The sequence below is a fragment of the Phocoena sinus genome, chromosome 8 (genome assembly GCF_008692025.1).
Source record: "Phocoena sinus isolate mPhoSin1 chromosome 8, mPhoSin1.pri, whole genome shotgun sequence".
Classification (NCBI taxonomy): domain Eukaryota; kingdom Metazoa; phylum Chordata; class Mammalia; order Artiodactyla; family Phocoenidae; genus Phocoena; species Phocoena sinus.
The window spans coordinates 55,064,944-55,086,359 of NC_045770.1; the positions used below are offsets into that span (position 1 = coordinate 55,064,944).

Here is a 21,416-nt window from a genome sequence, read left to right on the forward strand (position 1 = left end):
TTATGGTTTCCTTTGCTGTGCAAAAGCTTTTAAGTTACATTAGGTCCCATTTGTTTATATTTGTTTTTATTTCCATTACTCTAGGAGGTGGGTCAAAATGGTTCTTGCTGTGATTTATGTCATAGAGTGTTCTGCCTATGTTTTCCTCTAAGAGTTTTATAGTGTCTGGCCTTACATTTAGTTCTAGAATCCATTTTGAGTTTATTATTGTGTATGGTGTTAGGGAGTACTCTAATTTCATTCACATGTAGCTGTCCAGTTTTCCCAGCACCACTTGTTGAAGAGGCTGACTTTTCTCCATTTTATATTCTTGCCTCCTTTATCAAAGATAAGGTGACCATATGTATGTGGGTTTACCTCTGGGCTTTCTATCCTGTTCCATTGATCTATATTTCTATTTTTGTGCAAGTACCATATTGTCTTGTTTACTGTAGCTTTGTAGTATAGTCTGAAGTCAGGGTGTCTGATTCCTCCAACTCCATTTTTCTTAAGATTGCTTTGGCTATTCAGGGTCTTTTGTGTTTCCATACAAATTGTGAAATTTTTTGTTCTAGTTCTATGAAAAATGCCATTGGTAGTTTGATAAGGATTACATTGATTCTGTAGTTTGTTTTGGGTAGTATAATCATTTTCACAATCTTGATTCTTCCAATCCAAGAACATGATATATCTCTCCATCTGTTTGTATCATCTTTAATTTCTTTCATCAGTGTCTTACAGTTTTCTGCATACAGGTCTTTTGTCTCCTTAGGTAGGTTTATTCCTAGGTATTTTATTCTTCTTGTTGCAGTGGTAAATGGGAGTGTTTCATTAATTTCTCTTTCAGATTTTTCATCATTAGTGTATACGAATGCAAGAGATTTCTGTGCATTAATTTTGTATCCTGCTATCTTACCAAATTCATTGATTAGCTGTAGTAGTTTTCTGGTATCATCTTTAGGATTCCCTGTGTATAGTATCATGTCATCTGCAAACAGTGACAGTTTTACTTCATCTTTTCGGATTTGGATTCTTTTATTTCTTTTTCTTTTCTGATTGCTGTGGCTAACACTTCCAAAACTATGTTGAATAATAGTGGTGAGAATGGGCAACCTTGTCTTGTTCCTGATCTTATTGGAAATGGTTTCAGTTTTTCAGCATTGAGAATGATGTTGGCTGTGGGTTTGTCATATATGGCCTTTATTATGTTGAGGTAGGTTCCCTCTGTTCCTACTTTCTGGAGAGTTTTTATCATAAATGGGTGTTGAATTTTGTCAAAAGTTTTTTCTGCATCTATTGAGAAGATCATATGGTTTTTATTCTTCAATTTGTTAATATGGTTTATCACACTGATTGATTTGTGTATATTGAAGAATCCTTGCATTCCTGAGATAAATGCCACTTGATCATGGTGTATGATCCTTTTGATGTGCTGTTGGATTCTGTTTGCTACTATTTTGTTGAGGATTTTTGCATCTATATTCATCAGTGATATTGGCCTGTAGTTTTCTTTCTTTGTGACATCTTTGTCTGGTTTTGGTATCAGGGTGATGGTGGCCTTGTAGAATGAGTTTGGGAGTGTTCATCCCTCTGCTGTACTTTGGAAGAGTTTGAGAAAGATGGGTGTTAGCTCTTCTCTAAATGTTTGATAGAATTGGCCTGTGAAGCCATCTGTCCTAGGCTTTTGTTTGTTTGAAGATTTTTAATGACAGTCTCAATTTCAGTGCTTGTGATTGGTCTGTTTATATTTTCTATTTCTCCTGGTTTAGTCAGAAGGTTGTGCTTTTCTAAGAATTTTTCCATTTCTTGCAGGTTGTCCATTTTATTGGCATCCAGTTGCTTTTAGTAATCTCTCATGATCCTTTGTATTTCTGCAGTATCAGTATTTCTGCAGTATCAGTATCAGTTCTCTTTTTTCATTTGGAATTCTGTTGATTTGAGTCTTTTCCCTTTTTTTCTTGTTGAGCCTGGCTAATTGTGCATCATTTGTTTTGTCTTCTGAAAGAACCAGCTTTTAGTTTTATTGATCTTTGCTATTGTTTCCTTCATTTCTTTTTCATTTATTTCTGATCTCATCTTTATGATTTCTTTCCTTCTGCTAACTTTAGGTTTTATTTTGTTCTTCTTCCTCTAATTGCTTTGGGTGTAAGGTTATGTTGTTTGTGTGAGATGTTTCTTGTTTCTTGAGGTAGGATTGTATTGCTATAAACTTCCCTCTTAGAACTGCTTTTGCTGCATCCCATAGGTTTTGGGTCATTGTGTTTTCATTGTCATTTGTTTCTAGGTTTTTTTGATTTCCTCTGTGATCTTTTGGTTATTTAGTAGTGTATTCTTTAGCCTCCATGTGTTTGTAATTTTTGCAGTTTTTTTTCCTATAATTGATAATAGTCTCATAGTGTGTTGGTAGAAAAGATACTTGATATGATTTCAGTTTTCTTAAATTTACCAAAGCTTGATTTGTGACCCAAGGTAAGATCTATCCTGGAGAATGTTCCATGAGCACTTAAGAAGAAAGTGTATTCTGTTGTTTTTGGATACAATGTCTTATAAATATGAATTAAATCCATGTTGTTTAATGTGTCATTTAAAGCTTGTGTTTCCTTATTTATTTTCATCTTGGATGATCTGTCCATGGGTGAAAGTGGGGTGTTAAAGTACCCTACTATTTCTGTGTTACTGTCAATTTCCCCTTTTATGGCTGTTAACGTTTGCCTTAGGTATTGAGGTGCTCCTATGTTGGGTGCATAAATATTTATAATTGTTATATCTTCTTCTTGGACTGATCCCTTGATCATTATGTAGTGTCCTTCTTTGTCTCTTGTAATAGTCTTTATTTTGTTTTTATTTATTTATAAGTTTATTTATTTTATTTATTTATTATTTTTGGCTCTGCTAGGCGTTCGTTGCTGCGTGCGGGCTTTCTCTAGTTTCCGTGAGCTGGGGCTACTCTTCGTTGTGGTGCATGGGCTTCTCATTGTAGTTGCTTCTCTTGCTGCAGAGCACAGGCTCTAGGCATGAGGGCTCAGTAATTGTCCTCGTGGGCTCTAGAGTGCAAGCTCAGTAGTTGTGGCACATGGGCTTAGTTGCTCTGCGGCATGTGGGATCTTCTTGGACCAGGGCTTGTACCCATGTACCCTGCATTGGCAGGTGGATTCGTAACCACTGCACCAGCAGGGAAGTCCAATAGTCTTTATTTTACAGTCTATTTTGTCTGATATGAGAATTGCTACTCCAGCTTTCTTTTGATTTCCATTTGCATGGAATATCTTTTTCCATCCTCTCACTTTCAGTCTGTATGTGTCCCTAGGTCTGAAGTGGGTCTGTTATAGACAGCATATATATGGGTCTTGTTTTTGTATCCATTCAGCCCGTCTTTTGGTTGGAGCATTTAATCCATTTACACTTAAGGTAATTATCGATATGTATGTTCCTATTACCATTTTCTTAATTGTTTTGTGTTTGTTATTGTAGGTCTTTTCCTTCTTTTGTGTTTCCTGCCTAGAGAAGTTCCTTTAGCATTTGTTGTAAAGCTGGTTTGGTGGTGCTGAATTCCCTTAGCTTTTGCTTGTCTGTAAAGGTTTTAATTTCTCTGTTTAATCTGAATGAGATCTTTGCTGGGTAGAGTAATCTTGGTTGTAAGTTTTTCTCTTTCATCACTTCATATATGTCCTGCCTCACCCTTCTGACTTGCAGATTTTCTGCTGAAAATTCACCTGTTAACCTTATGGGGATTCTCTTGTATGTTATTTGTTGTTTTTCCCTTGCTGCTTTTAATATTTTTTCTTTGTATTTAATGTTTGATAGTTTGATTAATATGTGCCTTGTCGTGTTACTCCTTGGATTTATCCTGTGTGGGTTCTTTGCACTTCCTGGGCTTGATTAACTATTTCCTTTCCCATATTAGGGAAGTTTTCAGCTATAATCTCTTCAAATATTTTCTCAGTCCCTTTCATTTTCTCTTCTTCTTCTGGAACCCCTATAATTTGAATTTTGGTGCATTTAATGTTGTCCCAGAGGTCTCTGAGACTGTCCTCAATTCTTTTCATTCTTTTTTCTTTATTCTGCTCTGCTGTAGTTATTTCTACTATTTTATCTTCCAGGTCACTTAGCTGTTCTTCTGCCTCAGTTATTCTGCCATTGATTCCTTCTAGAGAATTTTTCATTTCATTTATTGTGTTGTTCATCATTGTTTGTTTGCTCTTTAGTTCTTCTAGGTCCTTGTTAAACATTTTTTGTATTTTTTCCATTCTATTTCCAAGATTTTGGATCATCTTTACTATCATTACTGTTATTATTATCATTATAATTATTCAATTACCTGAATTCTTTTTCAGGTAGACTGCCTATTTACTCTTCATTTGTTTGTTCTGGTGGGTTTTCACCTTGCTCCTTCATCTGCTGTGTATTTCTCTGTCTTCTCATTTTGCTTAACTTACTGTGTTTGGGGTCTGCTTTTCACAGGCTGCAGGTTCATAGTTCCTGTTGTTTTTGGTGACTGTCCCGTGTGGGTAAGGTTGGTTCAGTGGGTTGTGTAGGCTTCCTGGTGGAGGGGACTTTTGCCTGTGTTCTGGTGGATGAGGTTGGATCTTGTCTTTATGGTGGGCAGGACCATGTCTGGTGGTGTGTTTTTGGGTGTCTGTGAATTTATTATGATTTTAGGCAGCCTCTCTGCTAATGGGTGGGGTTGTATTCCTGTCTTGCTAGTTGTTTGGCCTGGGATGTCCAGCATTGGAGCTAGCCGGTCATTCAGTGGAGCAGGGTCTTAGTGTTGAGACGGAATTCTCTGGGAGATCTGTTGCTGATTGATATTACGAGGGGCTGGGAGGTCTCTAGTGGACCAATGTCCTGAACTCGGCTCTTCCACCTCAGAGGCTCAGGCCTGACATGAGGCCGGAGCACCAAGACCCTGTCTGTCACACGGAATTATCAAGATAGTGGTCATTGGCAAGTGAAACCACAAGAGAAGAGGCCCGTGCTATGCTTGGTCCCGCTGAGCAATTTTCAGACTTCAGCTCATTCTGGCAACAGGGCAACTGTGTCGATGACACAAGGCAGGACAGGGTCCACGAGGCGGGTGGCATTCATCTGTTGCGCGACCTGAGGGGGCCGGTCGAAGCCCTCGGGGAAGGCGACAGCGGCCAGGACTCCGGCCTCCTGTGGCTGTGGCCTCTTTGGGGTCTCCCTCCTGGTGTCAGGTCACTCTCATCCCTGCTTTGGTGGTGGTGCCTTTACCCTGAGCTTCTTCACTGGGCGAGTGTTCCCTGAGGCAACGTGTGAAAAGTGCAGGCCTCGCTTGACCCTCACTCTTTAAAAAAAAAAAAAACAACTTTCCCCCCAGCTTTATTGAGTTATAATTGGCACATAACATTGTATACTTTTAAGGTTTAAAATATGTTGATTTGATACATTTATAAATTGCAAAATGATTACCACCATAGTATTAGTTACCACCTTCATCCAGTAACATAGTTACCATTTTCTTTTTGTGGTGAGAACATTTGAGATACACTCTGTATCAAGTATATGGTAGAGTATTATTAGCTGTAATCACCATGCTGTGCATTAGATCCCCAAACTTGTTAATCTTATCACTGGAAGTTTATACCCTTTGAGCAATATCTCCCCCTAACTTCCGTCCCCCAAGTCCTGGTAACCACCACTCTACTCTCCATGACCCTCAGTCTGAATTGCCATATTATGGTGCTCAACAGAGTTACTCTCTTCTTATGCAACATCACTTCTTACAACCAGTACTCACCCATCTGTTTTCCTTTCCTGAAGCTACAGCTTTCTCTTTAAAAAATGCTCCTTCGGAGAGTTAACTCTCTGCTAATTATATCTAGCACATAGTGCATCTTCCAGCTGAAAAGAGTAGGACCTTTAAGTTCTTAATGTGGGATAAGAAAACAAGTCCACAAGAGTGACCAGTTTTTAAAAATAGAATGAATTCTACTCAGATTTTCTAGAAAAGATATATCTCGGCTGCATGACCGGTTGTATTGTAAACCTGCCAATATAATATTTGTGTATCTGGTGAAATCTTGGAGAAGCAATAGGGAAGGGAAGTCTATGATTTTACTTGATAGGAGGCCACACAGAGAAAAATAATAATAAACATCATTTACTTTTTGGGGGCCTATGATTATCTCATTTAATTTTTTAAAAATAATTATTTTTTTTTAACCCTTTGACCAACCTCATTCTTCCCAACCTAGTCCCTGGCAACCACCATTCTACTCTCTGTTTCTATGAGTTTGGCTTTTTTTTTTTAAGCCAAACATATATATATGTTTGGCTTAAAACATATACTTTAAGCCAAACATATACTTTTCCACATATAAGTGAGATATTGCAGTATTTGTCCTTCTGTCTGACTTATTTCATTTAGTGTAATACCTTCAAGTCCCTCCATGTTGCAAATGGCAGGATTTCCATCTGTTTATGGTTGAATTAAAAAAAAAAATGTGTGTGTGTGTGTGTGTGTGTGTGTGTCACATTTTCTTTATCCATTCATCCACTGACAGACACTTAGGTTGTTTCCATGTCTTGGCTATTGTAAACAATGCTGCGATAAACATTAGGGTGCAGATCTCTCTTCAAGATAGTGATTTCATTTCCTTCAGACATATCACCAGAAGTAGAAGTGCTGAATCATGTAATAGTTTTATTTTTAGTTTCTTGAAGAGCCTTCATACTGTTTTCCAAAGTGGCTGTACAATTTACATTTCCACCATCAGTGCACAAAGGTTCCCTTTTCTCTACATCCTCTCTATCACTTGTTATTTCCTGTCTTTTTGATGATAGCTGTTCTAACACATGTGAGGTGATATCTCATTGTGGCTTTGATTTGCATTTCCCTGATGATTAGAGTGTTGAGCATCATTTCATATACCTGTTGGCCATCTGTGTGTCTTCTTTGGAAAAATGTTCAGATCTCTACCCATTTTAAAATCAAATTATTAGTCTTTTTGCTGTTGAGCTGTATGAGTTCCTTATATATTTTGGATTTTAACCCCTTATCTGATATATGATTTGCAAATATTTTCTCCCATTCCACTGTTTGCCTTTTCATTTTGTTGATCATTTCTTTTGCTGAAGAAGCTTTTTAGTCTGATGTCCCATTTTGTTTTCGCTTTTGTCAGTTGTGTTTTGTTGTCATATCCAAAAAATTGTTGCCAAGACCAATGCCAACTACCTTTGTCCTCATGTGTTTTTCTTTTTCTAGGAGTTTTATGGTTTAAGGTCTTACATTTAAGTTTTTAATCCATTTCTAGTTAATTTTTGTGAATGGTGTAAAGATAGGGGTCCAATTTCATCCTTTTACATGTGACTATCCAGTTTTCCTAGCACCGTTTATTTGAAAAGACTATCCTTTCCCTGTTGAGTATTCTTGGCTCCCTTGTCAAATGTTAGTTGACCAAACGTGCCTGGGTTTATTTCCGTGCTCTTGGTTCTGTTCCATAGGTCTATGTGCCTGTTTTCATGCATTTAATCTTTAAGATATCTTTCTGTGGTAGTTGGCATTTGCTTCATTTAAACTCAAGGAAACTGAGACAAAGAGAAATGTTTTGCCCTAGGTCACATGGCTAAAATGTATTCAAGTCATTTTGATTCCAAAGCCTCTGTCTTCAACTATATCACCTTACCGCCTGGTATGGCATGTGGAAATTGTTCCTAAACCTCAGTAAACTTCCCTGTTTCTCTTGTTCCCACATATAAGAATATAGGCATAGGTATAGTTGGATTTACATTTATTATTTCCACATGGGGGAACATGTACTTTCATATAATTTTGTATTATAAACAACACCTTGTAAATTAATAATAACCCAGTAATTTAATTGCATTTATATTGAGAGTGTATTGCAAGTTGTTTAAACAGCACCACTTCAGAGGCAGCCGCACACATCACCACAGAACTGTGAGTGCAAAAATGAAATTTAGAGAGATGATATTTACATCAGCTTCGGCAATGAGGGTATGGATGAGTCATGATTGAACCATGATGTATACATATCTTAAAGTCTAGTTATTAGAAAATTATAGGACAAAAATGCTGCTGGTGCAAACATGTGTCACTGCGTGTTCTCTAACACTTAACAACCTTAACAAACAAAAAGGGGGGAGCTAAACTAACAGTAATTTTAAATTAAAGAGGAAGAATATTAGCAATTGAAAATCACAACAAACTGAAGACAATACTACAATGAGGATTTAATACTCTGATAACAGAGAGTCCATTCCCCAAATTAAGAGCATTCCAGCTATCTGGGTGAGGTAATGTGCAGCAGGAGGCAAATCGGGGTTAAGATTGGCCTGGCAGACGGACTTCTTAGTGGAATACTGAATTTAGACTCTTTAATAAATTCTAGTAGCCGCCCGATTTTAGTTTATGAATATCACATTTTATTAATGGATAATTCACTTAGTAGGTGACTAATGAAAATGAAAGTTTATAAAATTTTGAATTTTGAGGCCCATCAGTAAGACTCACGTCCATCAGTAGATGCCAGCTCATTTTTAAAGAATCTTTTACATAAGGGGAAAAGCAGAGAGGATTAGGGTCAGAAAAGGCTGGTCTTAAAAGGCTGGTCTTTCCAGGTCTGAGACCTTGAGCAAGAATCTCAGCTGGACTGAGCTTGAGAGTCTGCGAATCACTCAGTGGTGTGCTGGAACTGGCTCATATCGGTGTTGGAGAGCTCATGGTTAAATTTCCAAGAATTCTGCAGGCCAGTTGTTAAGCCACTGGTAGCCTAATATCAGCAACAATGGGAGTATTACACTCCAAAAATCAGCAAACACTACAAATCAGGGATTTTTTTTTAGACGGTTTAAAATTTTTTTTATTGTGGTAAAATTGGTATATAACATTATATAAGTTTGAGGTGCACATTATAATTTAATATTTATATACACTAAAAAGTGATCTCCACAATAAGTCTAGTTACCACCTGTCACCATATTGCTTATCCCTTTTACCCATTTTTCCCATCCCTCAACTCCCAACACCTCTGTTAACCATCAATCTGTTCTCTGTATCAGTGAGTTTTGTTTTGTTTTATTTGTTCATGCATTTTGGCCTTTAGATTCCACATATAAGTGGAATCATACAGTATTTGTCTTCCTCTGTCTAACTTATTTCACTTAGCATAATACCCTCAAGGTCCATCCATTTGTCAAAAATGGCAAGATGTCATTCTTTTTTATTCTTTTTTATGGCTGAGTAGTATTCCATATATATGGAATATATATAAAATTTATATTTTATATATATTCCATATATATAAAACAATTTCTTTATCACTTCATTCATCGTTGGACATAGTTATTTCCATATCTTGGTTATTGTAAATAAAGCTGCAGTGAACATGGGGGCACATATATCTTTTCAAATTAGTGATTTCGTTTTCTTGGGAAAACTGAATTGCTGGATCATACGGTAGTTCTATTTTTTTGGGGGGGTGCTCTGGGTCTTCATTGCTGCGTGCAGGCTTTCTCTAGTTGTGGTGAGTGGGGGCTACTCTTCGCTGTAGTCCGTGGGCTTCTTATTGCGGTGGCTTCTTTTGTTGCAGAGCATGGGCTCTAGGTGCAGAGGCTTCAGTAGTTGCAGCAGGTGGGCTTCAGTAGTTGTGGCATGTGGGCTCAGTAGTTGCAGCACGCATGCTCTAGGGCACACAGGCTTCAGTAGCTGTGGTGCACAGGCTTAGTTGCTCTGTGGCATGTGGGATCTTCCTGGACCAGGGATCGAACTCATGTCCCCTGCATTGGCAGGCAGATTCTTAACCACTTCACCACCAGGGAAGTCCTGGTAGTTCTATTTTTAATATTTTGAGGAATCTCCATAGTGGCTGCACCAGTTTACATTCCCACCAACAGTGCACAAGTGTTCTCTTTTCTCCATATCCTTTCTACCACTTGTTATTTCTTGTCTTTTTGATAATAGCCATTATAACAGTTGTGATTTTGATTTGCATTTCCCTGATAATTAGTGATGTTGTACATCTTTTCATGTGCCTGTTGGCCATCTGTCTGTTTTCTTTGGAAGAATGTCTATTTATTATAGATTCTCCAAGTCAAGGACTTCCCCCAACCCCCCCAGAAAACTGGCTTACCAGCATACCATTGTTTCATTCTTCCCTTCCCTCCAAAATATCACCAAATTCTGCAAAGAGGAAATAATGATTCCTCTATGAGCATTAAATTGTTTTGATATTGAACCAAAGCTAGGTAATCAATAAATATTCATTTTGTAGGGTGGCTACTAGGCATGATCCCATTTAATTCCTTTACAGGTAGATGTTATTATCCTCAATGAGAATGACAGTTTTGAAAATACCTGAGAACAAACTACTGATGCTCAAAACATTACATGAATTTCGCAGCTATTATATTGAGTGGAAGAAGCCGGACACAAAATAATACATACTGTATTATTATTATTTATTTCATCTATATGAAATTTAAGAACTGATACAAGTTCAAGAACTGATGGAAGATTATAGAAGCCAGAAGAATGCTTATCTCCAGTGGGGAGGAGAGTGGTGACTGAGAAGGGGTGTGAAGGTAACATTTGAGTGCTGGAGTGTTTCTCTATTGTGATCCAGATAGGGGTTACACAGATGCATAAAGACGCAAAGATTCATCACAATATACACTTAAGATGATTGCACTTTATCATAAATGTAATTTTTACTTCAATAAAAAATTTAGTAAAGGTATGTTATACTAAAAAGTAAAAGAAGAATCTGAGAAAGTATGTTTTATAAACTGGGAAGCACTTCAAAGTCTCTTTTACCTTAAAAATTTGAGATGCCTTTGACAACCTCCCTTCTCCTAGTTTCTCCCTCTCTGTGGCCACTCAGTCTCTCTAAGGTTCGGTTGGCTTTTCTCTGCCTGTCTTGTAAGCATTGTGTCCCCAGAGTTCTGTCCTTATAACTCTCCTCACTTTATGTACTATTGACAATCTCTGTAGCTCCAACTCCTGACACAATTTCCTAACCTCCAGGTCACACTCTTTTCTCCTCTGTATCCATACTCATTCATTGAACAACTACATACTGGGTTGTCTTTACTGGGTGTCTTATGCCAAGTACTGTTCTTGGCACTAGGCCATGTCAGTCAACGAAACAGAGATCTTGCCTTCATGGAGCTTATGTGCCCAGATCGCTCTCCCTGGGCCTACCAAGACTCAGATGTCCCAAATGATCTCATTATCTTCACCCCTTGATTCTCCCTAACCTCAAACTTGTTTTTCCCATGCATCTTCCATCTCTGTGATTGCACTGTCATCCTCTCAGAAACTCGGAATCATCCCTGACCCCGCTTCAACAAATCACCATCGGCTGACTATTACATGTCCTGAATATCTCTCAGAACCCTCCACTTGCCTGTATTTGCACTGCCCTGCCCCATTCTCATTCTTTCCCATTTGACTTACTAACTGGTCTCTCTGCCTCCAGTCTTCTTCCTGCCTATCACTCTCCATACAGCCGCTAGAATGATTATAAAATGCAAATCAGGACAAGTTGCTTTCTGCCTAAACCTGTCCAGTAAAAGTCTAAATTCCTTACCTTGTTCTCATATTCTTAGCTGTCAGGATATAAGCATAGCTGCCGAAACCTGGGTTCACATCCCTGCTTACCAGCATAAACTTGGGCAAAATTGTTTTCGCCTTTAGCCTTACTTCCCCATCTATAAAATGGGAATGATAATAGTACTGACGTCGAGTTGTTATGGGGATTAAATTTATTATTGCACACAAGGCACTAAGAACAGTGCCTGGTCCTCAGTATATACTCAAGAAGGCTGGTTTTCTTTTAGACAGTGCTGTAATGTTTAAATAAGTTAAAACATCTAAGAGGCTTTGCACAGCACCCAGCCTGTCTTAAATACTCTGTAATGTCAATGTTGTTGCCTCTCCAGCCTTACTTCTTGCCCTTCTTCCACACAAACCTGACTCAGCCCTATGGGGCTGGCTATGGTTCTCTTTCTTACACGTCCCTTGGTTCCTCCCTTTCCTGTCTTTTTCCTGGATGTCTCCCACCGATCCTTCAAGTCTCTGCTCAGGCACCAGCCCCTGGCTGCCTCAGCCCAAGCTGGATTGGTGGCTCCTCCTCTGTCTCTCCGTCTTAGAACCTGTGCTTGCCTCTATTACAGAACGTAGTAATTGTTTATTTAAAACATACTAAGAAGCATCCATCAACAGATGAATGGATAAGCAAAATGTGGTATATACATACAATGGGATATTATTCCACCTTAAGAAGGAATGAAGTACATCATGGATGAACCTCGAAAACATTGTGCTAGGTAAAATAAGCCAGGATTTAGAGCCAAGATTAGAACAGTTAGGCTAAATTGCTCTAAATCCTGGCTTCACCAGGCTGTGTGACCTGGTGTAAGGTATACAGCTTCTCTATGTTTTCGTTTCTTCATCTGTAAAAATAGGTAAATTTCTTTTATAAAGTTGTTTGAAGTAATGTGTGTAGAATACTTGACATATAACCTGGATAATGGTAAGCACTCAATAAGTGTTTTCCCTTATTATTTTTCAGTTGTGATCTCTCTGGGCACAGGCTCTATAATCTCTGTCACAGTTCCTTGATATGGTTTCAGATTCCACATTGCAACCAACCTTGAAGAACATATTGCAACAAATTAAATGTAGAAGCAGATATAATCATCCAGTTGTGTTCCATTGATCTAGATAGTAAAAAGATTTTTAAAAAAATGCTACTCTTCTTGCTAGATTTTTTTTGTTTGAGTAAATATAGTTATTTTCTGTAAAACCTTTTCTTTATGTTAATGTAGAAAGGAATTACTAATGTTATTTTAAAATAAATTAGTATTTAAAATTTTCTCAGTTTTAATTTCTAATATGGTAAATGTTGATAGATAGAACCTATATAAACAATGTTCCTTGGATCCTCAGTAATTCTTAAGAGTATAAAGGAGTCCAGAGACCAAAAAGATTGAAAACCACTGTCCTGCCTTGCAGTTGGATCCCTGCCACACCACCCAGGACAACTGGCCTCCAGTCTGTGCTTTAGCACTTCACAGGATGGGGAGGTCATCACCTCCTGGAGCAGCTGGTTTTATCTTTGGGCTACTCTGCCTCTTAGAAGGTTCTTGCAATGAGTCAAAAATCTTTGTTTTGGAGGCTCCCACGGACAGTTAGTTCTTAGACCCACCCCTTATTTTCACACATTGCAATTTGGAACCCTCTTTCAGGTCTGGAAGACAGTCATCAATTCCCCTTTGTGGTGGTCCCAGAGGGAATCACCCTGTCCTTCGTGTGACTAAAGTGCATATGTATTTTTCTGAGTCAGCCAGTGATTTGTAGGAAGCATTGCCAAGCTAGATAGCTCACAACTGCTTTTCCAGGAGCCAGAAGATTATCTCCAGTCCCACATTGAATTTGAGAAACTCATTTTGTTGTTGTTTTTACCAATAAATTAAAATTTTCCATTATAAATCACATATGTTTCTTAAGGAAAATAAAGTAGGGAAAAAGAGACTTAAAAATGGAAATGGGGTCATTATTAGTGCTGACTTTCTTGTCTTGGCATCTAGCTCCCTTTCAGGCTTGCCCTGAATGCCATTTTTTTCAGCAATTCCTAAAGCAGTTATATGTACTATGCCTCCGGAGGTCTGCCAGGTTGACAGGCTGCCTGCTGCCAGGTCAGTCCCCAGCCCTTTAAGGACAGCTGAGGAGGGGCACTCAGAGGAAACAGGAAGCTCTCAAGGAACGTGATTCTTGTACTACCTGAAGGTATTTTAGGCCAGATCTCTTCAGGCAAGGTGGAGTCAGAGGGGATAGACGCTTTACTACAACAGAGATTAGTAAATTTTTTCTACATTTTTGGGAGGTAAAAAATGAAGTTCTTATGGAAATTCTACTTCTGGGAATCTATTCTAAGGAAATGATGAGAGATTTAAATGGTGTTATGTGTCTATCATTATTCATAAAACTTGGAAACAAGCTAAATATTCTACAATAAACGTTCAGTTTAAAAACTATCTATAAGGGAATAGGGGGTATATGGGAAATCTCTGTACTTTTCCCTCAATTTTGCTGTGAACCTAAAACTGCTCTAAAAAAATGAAAATCTTAAAAAAGAAACCTGTCTATGTGCTTGTATATTCTGTGCTGGTTAATAATAAATTACATTTACAAAATCTTTTTAATGATGTGGGAAAATTCTCAACATAGAGTGTTAGTTGCTTAATATATGACTAGTATACAGTTTTTATATAAATATTTGTTGACTGAAAATTGAAAAAAGCAGATAAGAAACTATACATACAGTACAGTCTTGATTGTATAAATATTTTTGTTACAGAGTGAAAAAAATAGATGACACCAATGTATCTCACATGGAGGAAACTGTCTTTATGAAAACTCTTTGAAATGCCCTGCAGACACAGATGTCAGCAGATGCCCAGCTCAGACAAGGGGAAGCTGTTTTGCATGAAACAAAGAGAGGAACATGGTTTATTGCTTGTGAAAAGGAGGGGGAAGAAAGAAGGTATTGGTCAACACTCTTGCAATTGCAAATGACAGAAATTTAACTCAATGTGGCTTAAGGGAAAACCCAGATATCTAGTTAGACATGGTTGGATTCAGGAAGTCAAACTTTGTCATCCATATCTGTGTTTTCTCTCCATCTCTTGATTTTGTTTTCCTTTGTCTTGATCCACTCTCAAGCAGACTCTTCACTTGTGCTGGCAAAGATGGGCACTAGCAATGCTAGGCTGACCTTTCTACCAGCTCAGTGACCCCAGGGGTAAGAGTCCTTCACTCACCAAGAGTTCTCTCAAGTCTATCCCTGAGTAGCAGTCTGGCCGGGGAGATGGAATGTACAGATTATCTGGGTTTCGTCACTAGTTTGGATCACTGGAATAGGCTGGGGTCAGCCCTGCTCAAGTCATTTAGAAGTTCCAAAAATAATTTGCAGCGTTCCTGGCATGGAGCTTCTAGAACCCTTGGAATTTCCTGAGTGACTAAAGTGTCTTTATTATTCATGAGTCCCTTGGATCACTCCTGAGTTTATGCTAATGAGGGCACTCATGGTGGGACCCTGCATAGCTTCAAGATTGAGACTGGTCACCAGAAAGACCAGCCACTGATTAGAAGGTTGGGACTTTGAGCCAGCCCCACCTCCAGGGAGGGGAGAAGGATTGAGTTCAAGTGCATGGTCCATGATTTAATCAATGAAACTCCAATAAACCTTTGGACAGCAAAGCTCAGTGGAGGTTCCTTGTTGGTGAACTCATGTTGGGAAGATGAGGTGCCCTCATCCCATGGGGAGAGGGCACAGAAGCTCTGTGTTCAGGACCTTCCAGACCTTGCCCTGTGTGTCTCTTCATTTGGCTGGTCTGATTTGTATCCTTTAAAACTCTAATTGTAAGTATAGTGCTATCCTCAGTTTTGTGTCATTCTGCTGAATTACAGAACCTGAGCGGGGTTGGAGGAACCCTCTGGATTTGTAGCCAGTTGGTTGGGAGTATGGGTGGCCTGGGCCCCTACTTGCTCCTGGTGTCTGGAGTGGGGGCAGTCTTGTTGGAGACTGTGCGCTTACAGCTGTGGAGTCTGACAATACCTCTGGTTGCTTAGTGTCAGAATTGAAAGTGCAGCACAACAGATGACGTCAGAATAGTTGGGGTTGAAACAGAATAGGATTGAGTCTGGCTCCATGCACTGCAGAACAGTGGAAGAGGTGTGGAGCCAGGAGCCCAGAGGCCAGGTGGTTATGATAACAGAAGATCACTGGGAAGAAACTGAAATCTTGAAGAGGGCTTTGGATTTTCACAGGATAGGGAGTTGGAGAGAAGAGGAGTTTAAGCCAATTTTATCTCAACCTTTCAGTAGAGGAGGGTCCCCAACTGAACTGAGTTACATACATTCATCTTTGCTATAAGAATCTGTGTTCACAGGTTTTCACTTTTATGAAGTGATTACAACTAGTTTTTCCAAGTGAACAAAGTTCTTTCACTCACTTATGGTCAGACTCACTTATCTTACACATGTGCATTCAAAGACCTTCCAGTCACTCTCAGAGCCAGGTGTAGAAGCAGAGAATGGAAGTGCTGGCTGATGCAGGATAGTGGATTTGCAAGGCGAGTGCAAGAAAAAGTCAAGAGGGCAAGATACATCAACGAGGATGTGTCTGTTCTGTCTGTAAAAGCCCCAAATGCCGGAAAGTTCAGTGGTGTGTGTGTGTGTGTGTGTGTGTGTGGTGGCAGCACATATCAACTCAATGTTTTAGGGAGCAGTATGAACTCAGGACCATATCAGCTCACATAAATTAACATTCCCACTTCTGGCTGGTTTGATGAATACTCCTGATTCATAAGTCAATGTGTGAGTTTCCCCATAGAGCAGGCCCTCCACAAAAACATGTAAAATACCTTATTGTATTTTCCTCACAAATAATCACTGAGAATGGTTGAGTCTTATTCCCTTTGTCTTTAAACCAGGGTTAATAATAAAATAAACTTTAGGTTTTTTTTGTTTTTTTTAATTTATTTTATTTTTGGCTGCGTTGGACCTTCCTTGCTGCACACAGGCTTTCTCTAGTTGTGGTGAGTGGGACTACTCTTCACTGCGGTGCGTGGGCTTCTCATTGCGGTGGCTTCTCTTGTGGAGCACGGGCTCTAGGTGCGTGGGCTTCAGTAGTTGTGGCTCGCGGGTTCTAGAGCACAGTAGCTGTGCACAGGCTTAGTTGCTCCGCGGCATGTGGGATCTTCCCAGACCAGGGCTCGAACCCGTGTCCCCTGCATTGGCAGGCATATTCCTAACCACTGTACCACCAGGGAAGCCCTAGTTTAGTTTTAATAAGCCATCGTCACAATCAGGATCATAAACATATCCGTCACCCCCAGAGTTTTTGGTGCCCTTTGTGATCTCCCTCCCACTCTTTCTCCCAAACCCAGACAACAACTGATCTCCTTTCTGTCACTATAGATTTGTTCACATTTTCTAGAATATTTTAGCAATGGAATCATATGCTATATATTCTTTTTTTATGTGGCTTCTTTCACTCAGCATAATTTGTTGAGATTCATAACTTGTTCATTCTTTTTTATTGCTGGGTAGTATTCCATTGTATGAATATACCTCACTTTGTTTATCCATTCACTTGTTGATGAACATTGGTACAATTTCATAAGTTTTGATATACATATACACACGTGGAGCCATTGCTCCAACCAAGATACCCATCACCACCAAAAGTTTATCTCCAGTGTTTGGCTATTACAAATAAAACTACTATGAATATTCATGTAAGAGAACTTCTATGGATATAGCTTTCATATGTTTTCTCTTTAGTAAGTATCTAAGATTAGAATTATTACATCATTTGGTAGGTATACCTTTAACTTTTTAAGACACTTCCAAACTGTTTTTTAAGAAACTGTTGTCTAACCTAGTATACATCACCACTCTTCTAAATTCTCACCAACACATGGTTTGGTAAGTCTTTTTAATATTTTACATTCTAAAAAGTATATAGTGGTATTTTATCATGGTTTTAACTTGCATTTCCATAATGGCTGATGATATTGAGCAACTTTTCATATGTTGTTAAGAGTTTTATGCATTTTCTTCCTTTCTTTTTCCAGTTCTTTATATGTATATATTAACCCTTTACTATATGGGAAAAAATACTTCCCCAAATTTTTGCTCATTACTGAAATTTCATATTGATGGCTAATAAATTCTATTATAATTAATGTAATAACTATGGTGTTTTCTAATGGAAAAGTAGGTCTAAGCTTGATATTATAATAATATTGATAGTGAACTCCAACCTTTAGATGACTCTAAATTTTGTCATTTTATGAATAAAAGGTGAAAAGTTCTGAAGCAACTGAGAATTTAGCAGCAGTTGCAGTATTGATGTTAGCCATTTTCTTATTTTTTGGAAGCTCTGAAAATCAGTGTGATCTTACTCTGCAATGAGTTTGGGAACTGCTTTGCCCAAAATCAGAGTGATTTTTGTAAAAGCTAAAACATTTATTTCAGCTCAACATGGTGGCCTCTGAGAATACATTTAGCAGAGAACATCAACTAATGCAATCTTACTATATTTTCAGAGACTCTGAATGTTCATCTTTAAATGGAATATTCTCTTTGTATTAGGGGACTTGCATAAGTTGCATTTATAGACACCCTGGGCATAAATTCAGTGTGTAAAATCTGGCTCAATCTTCCCATTCCAGATGAGGAAACTGGGGCCCTGGGAAGTAGAGATGTGTCCAAGGGAATCTGGTGAGATAGTGGCAGTGAGCACAGTTTAGGTAAGGTGGGCAATGCTCTCTATCCTGTCTCTTCTCTGAGTGAGATCAACAGTGAGTAAATTATAAGACCATAGAAAGTGAGTGCTGAAAGGAGAATTAGAGACCACTCAGTCTACTCCTCTTATTGTAAAGTGAGAAAACTGAGGCCTGTGGCAGGGGAGCAGCATGTCCAAGGCCATGCATAGAAAGTTTATCACATAATTGAGACTGAAAGTTGGGTCTCCTGATGCTTAGTTTTCAGGATGGCTGAGCAGGTCTGCTGCCTCTCCAGTGAATGAAGGGCCAGAGTCCGGGACTTCGCACAAAACTTTGATGGGATTTGGAAGATTTCCTTGTGGAGGTGACAAGCACTCGAGTTGTCTTTATAGCCCCAGTAATAAGATGATGGCATCATCCATATTCCCTCTACCAATGACTCTTCCATGGCAACGTAGCTGAGACTGAGGCTAAAGGGCCAAAAAGGTAAGGATGTTCTCCTTAGCAGATGAAAAGTCATGCATGGGTCTCTTTCCGTGCATCATTCATTTGGCCACCCATTTTTCCATCCCTTCATCCATCCACACACCATTCAACAAAACCTACTCTGGCCATTATCCTTGCCATTGAGGAGCTCCCTGACTCTTGGGAAAGGCAGACATGTAAACAATGAATTAAGATACAAAATGTAATAAAGAAATAACTAAAGGGACTTCCCTGGTGGCGCAGTGGTTAAGAATCCGCTTGCCAATGCAGGGGACATGAGTTCGAGCCCTGGTCCGGGAAGATCCCACATGCCATGGAGCAACTAAGCCCGTGCGCCATAACTACTGAGCCTGCGTTCTAGAGCCCACAAGCCACAACTACTGAGCCCGTGTGCCACAACTACTGAAGCTCACGAGACTAGAGCCCGTGCTCTGCAACAAGAGAAGCCACCACAATGAGAAGCCTGCGCATGGCAACCAAGAGTAGCCCCCGCTCACTGCAACTAGAGAAGGCCTGTGCACAATGAAGACCCGTGTGCAATGAAGACCCAACACAGACAAAAATAAATAAATTAATTAAAAAGAAAAAAAAAAGAAAGAACTAAAGATTCATTGGAAAACCTAAGAGGTAGTACCTAATCCATCTAGGGTAGAAGAAAGAAGAGAGGGCAAGAAAAGTCTTCCCAGAGGTGTTAGCATGTGTTGAGTCTAGAAAGATGAGCAGGAAATATTCAGATGAAGAACAGAAAGGAGGAAATGCATTCCAGGATGACAGAACAGCCTGATCAAAGATACCTCTAAAATTGTATGAATAATATCACCATTTATTTTAAAAGTATGTGTGTTTGGGCTTCCCTGGTGGCGCAGTGGTTGAGAGTCCGCCTGCCGATGCAGGGGACACGGGTTCGTGCCCCGGTCCGGGAAGATCCCACATGCTGCGGAGCGGCTGGGCCCGTGGGCCATGGCTGCTGAGCCTGCGTGTCCGGAGCCTGTGCTCTGCAACAGGAGAGGCCACAACAGTGAGAGGCCCACTTACTGCAAAAAAAAAAAAAAAAAAGTATATGTGTTTACATGTACATGATATAAAAGGGGTTATGCACTAAAATGTTAATAATAGCTATTTATGGTGGGATTATAGGTGACCTTATAGAATTTCATTTTTAATTTTCATCCATTTTTTAAAAAAATTAATTTATTTATTTTATCTATTTATTTTTGGCTGCACCGGCTCTTCATTGCTGCTCACGGGCTTTCTCTAGTTGCAGCAAGTGGGGGCTACTCTTCATTGTGGTGCACAGGCTTCTCATTGCAGTGGCTTCTCTTGTTGCAGAGCACGGGCTCTAGGCACGCAGGCTTCCGTAGTTGTGGCACGTGGGCTCAGTTGTTGTAGCTCGCAGGCTCCAGAGCGCAGGCTCAGCAGCTGTGGCGCATGGGCCCAGCTGCTCCGTGGCATGTGGGATCTTCCCAGACCACGGCTCGAACCCACGTCCCCTGTATTGGCAGGCGGGCTCTCAATCACTGTGCCACCATGGAAGCCCTTCATCCATTTTTATTATTATTTTTTTCAGTAGTGAATGCGTGTCACTTGTGAAATAAAATAATAATAAAAGTTTAAAAAACTTTAAAACCTTTTTCAGAGGAGCTGTTCTTCCTTTGTTATTGAAAGTTCCATATGTGGAACATACAAAAGTGGTACAGATGAACCTGTTTGCAAGGTAGAAACAGAGACACAGACGTAGAGAACAAACATATGGACACCAAGGGAGGAACGAGGAGGTGAGATGAATTGAGAGATTAGGATTGACATACATACAATAATATGTATAAAATAGATAACTAATGAGAACCTGCTGTATAACACAGGGAATTCTACTCAATGCTCTGTGGTGACCTAAATGGGAAGGAAATCCAAAAAAGAGTGGCTATATATATACATATAACTGATTCACTTCACTGTACAGCAGAAAGTAACACACCACTGCAAAACAACTATGCCCCAATTAAAAAAAAAAAAAAAAAAAGGAAGTCCCAAAGATGGTCATGAAGTTGTTTGTCAGAAAAGGCTTTCTGCCAAGTTTGGAAATCTTTGTTTCACATAAAGCTTTCAGAAAAGATTTATATACTAGATTTCTATGTATACACAAAAATTTCCTACAATTTGAAGAGGCAGAAAATTCCCAAGCAAGGGTGTTGACACACAGCTATTCCTTCAGACATTTATTTAACAAATATATATCATGTATCCCTTTGAAGGCCCACAGATGAGTCAGGCAAGGAGACCCCTTCAAAGATAGGCCATACAGACAAAAATGAGCATAAGACAAGATAGACAAGGCCAAGGACTGGGAGAGAGGTCAGCTGTGGGAGTGATGAGAGTCAGAGAAAGAACGATCATGGTCTTTCATAGATCACCACAACTATTCCCGCCAGCATTATTTAAAATGATAACAAGGGCTTCCCTGGTGGTGCAGTTGTTAAGAATCTGCCTGCCAATGCAGGGGACACGGGTCGAGCTGTGGTAAGAATCCCACATGCCACAGAGCAACTAAGCCCGGGCCCCACAACTACTGAGCCTGTGCTCTAGAGCCCGTGAGCCACAACTACTGAGCCCGCCCGCCTGGAACCCGTGCTCCACAACAAGAGAAGCCACTGCAATAAGCCCACACACCACAA

At 39.5% G+C, this 21,416-nt stretch overlaps 1 long non-coding RNA gene across 3 annotated transcripts in view; it reads left to right on the forward strand.

Moving 5' to 3' along the window:
* The window catches only part of LOC116757604, a 95,118-nt gene that overhangs the window by 65,953 nt on the left and 7,749 nt on the right, over nt 1-21,416 (forward strand). For all 3 annotated transcript variants that reach the window (XR_004351029.1, XR_004351027.1, XR_004351028.1), the window contains exons 5-6: nt 14,322-14,507; nt 18,517-18,744. This is a non-coding gene — a long non-coding RNA (uncharacterized LOC116757604). The remainder of the gene's footprint in view (nt 1-14,321; nt 14,508-18,516; nt 18,745-21,416) is intronic.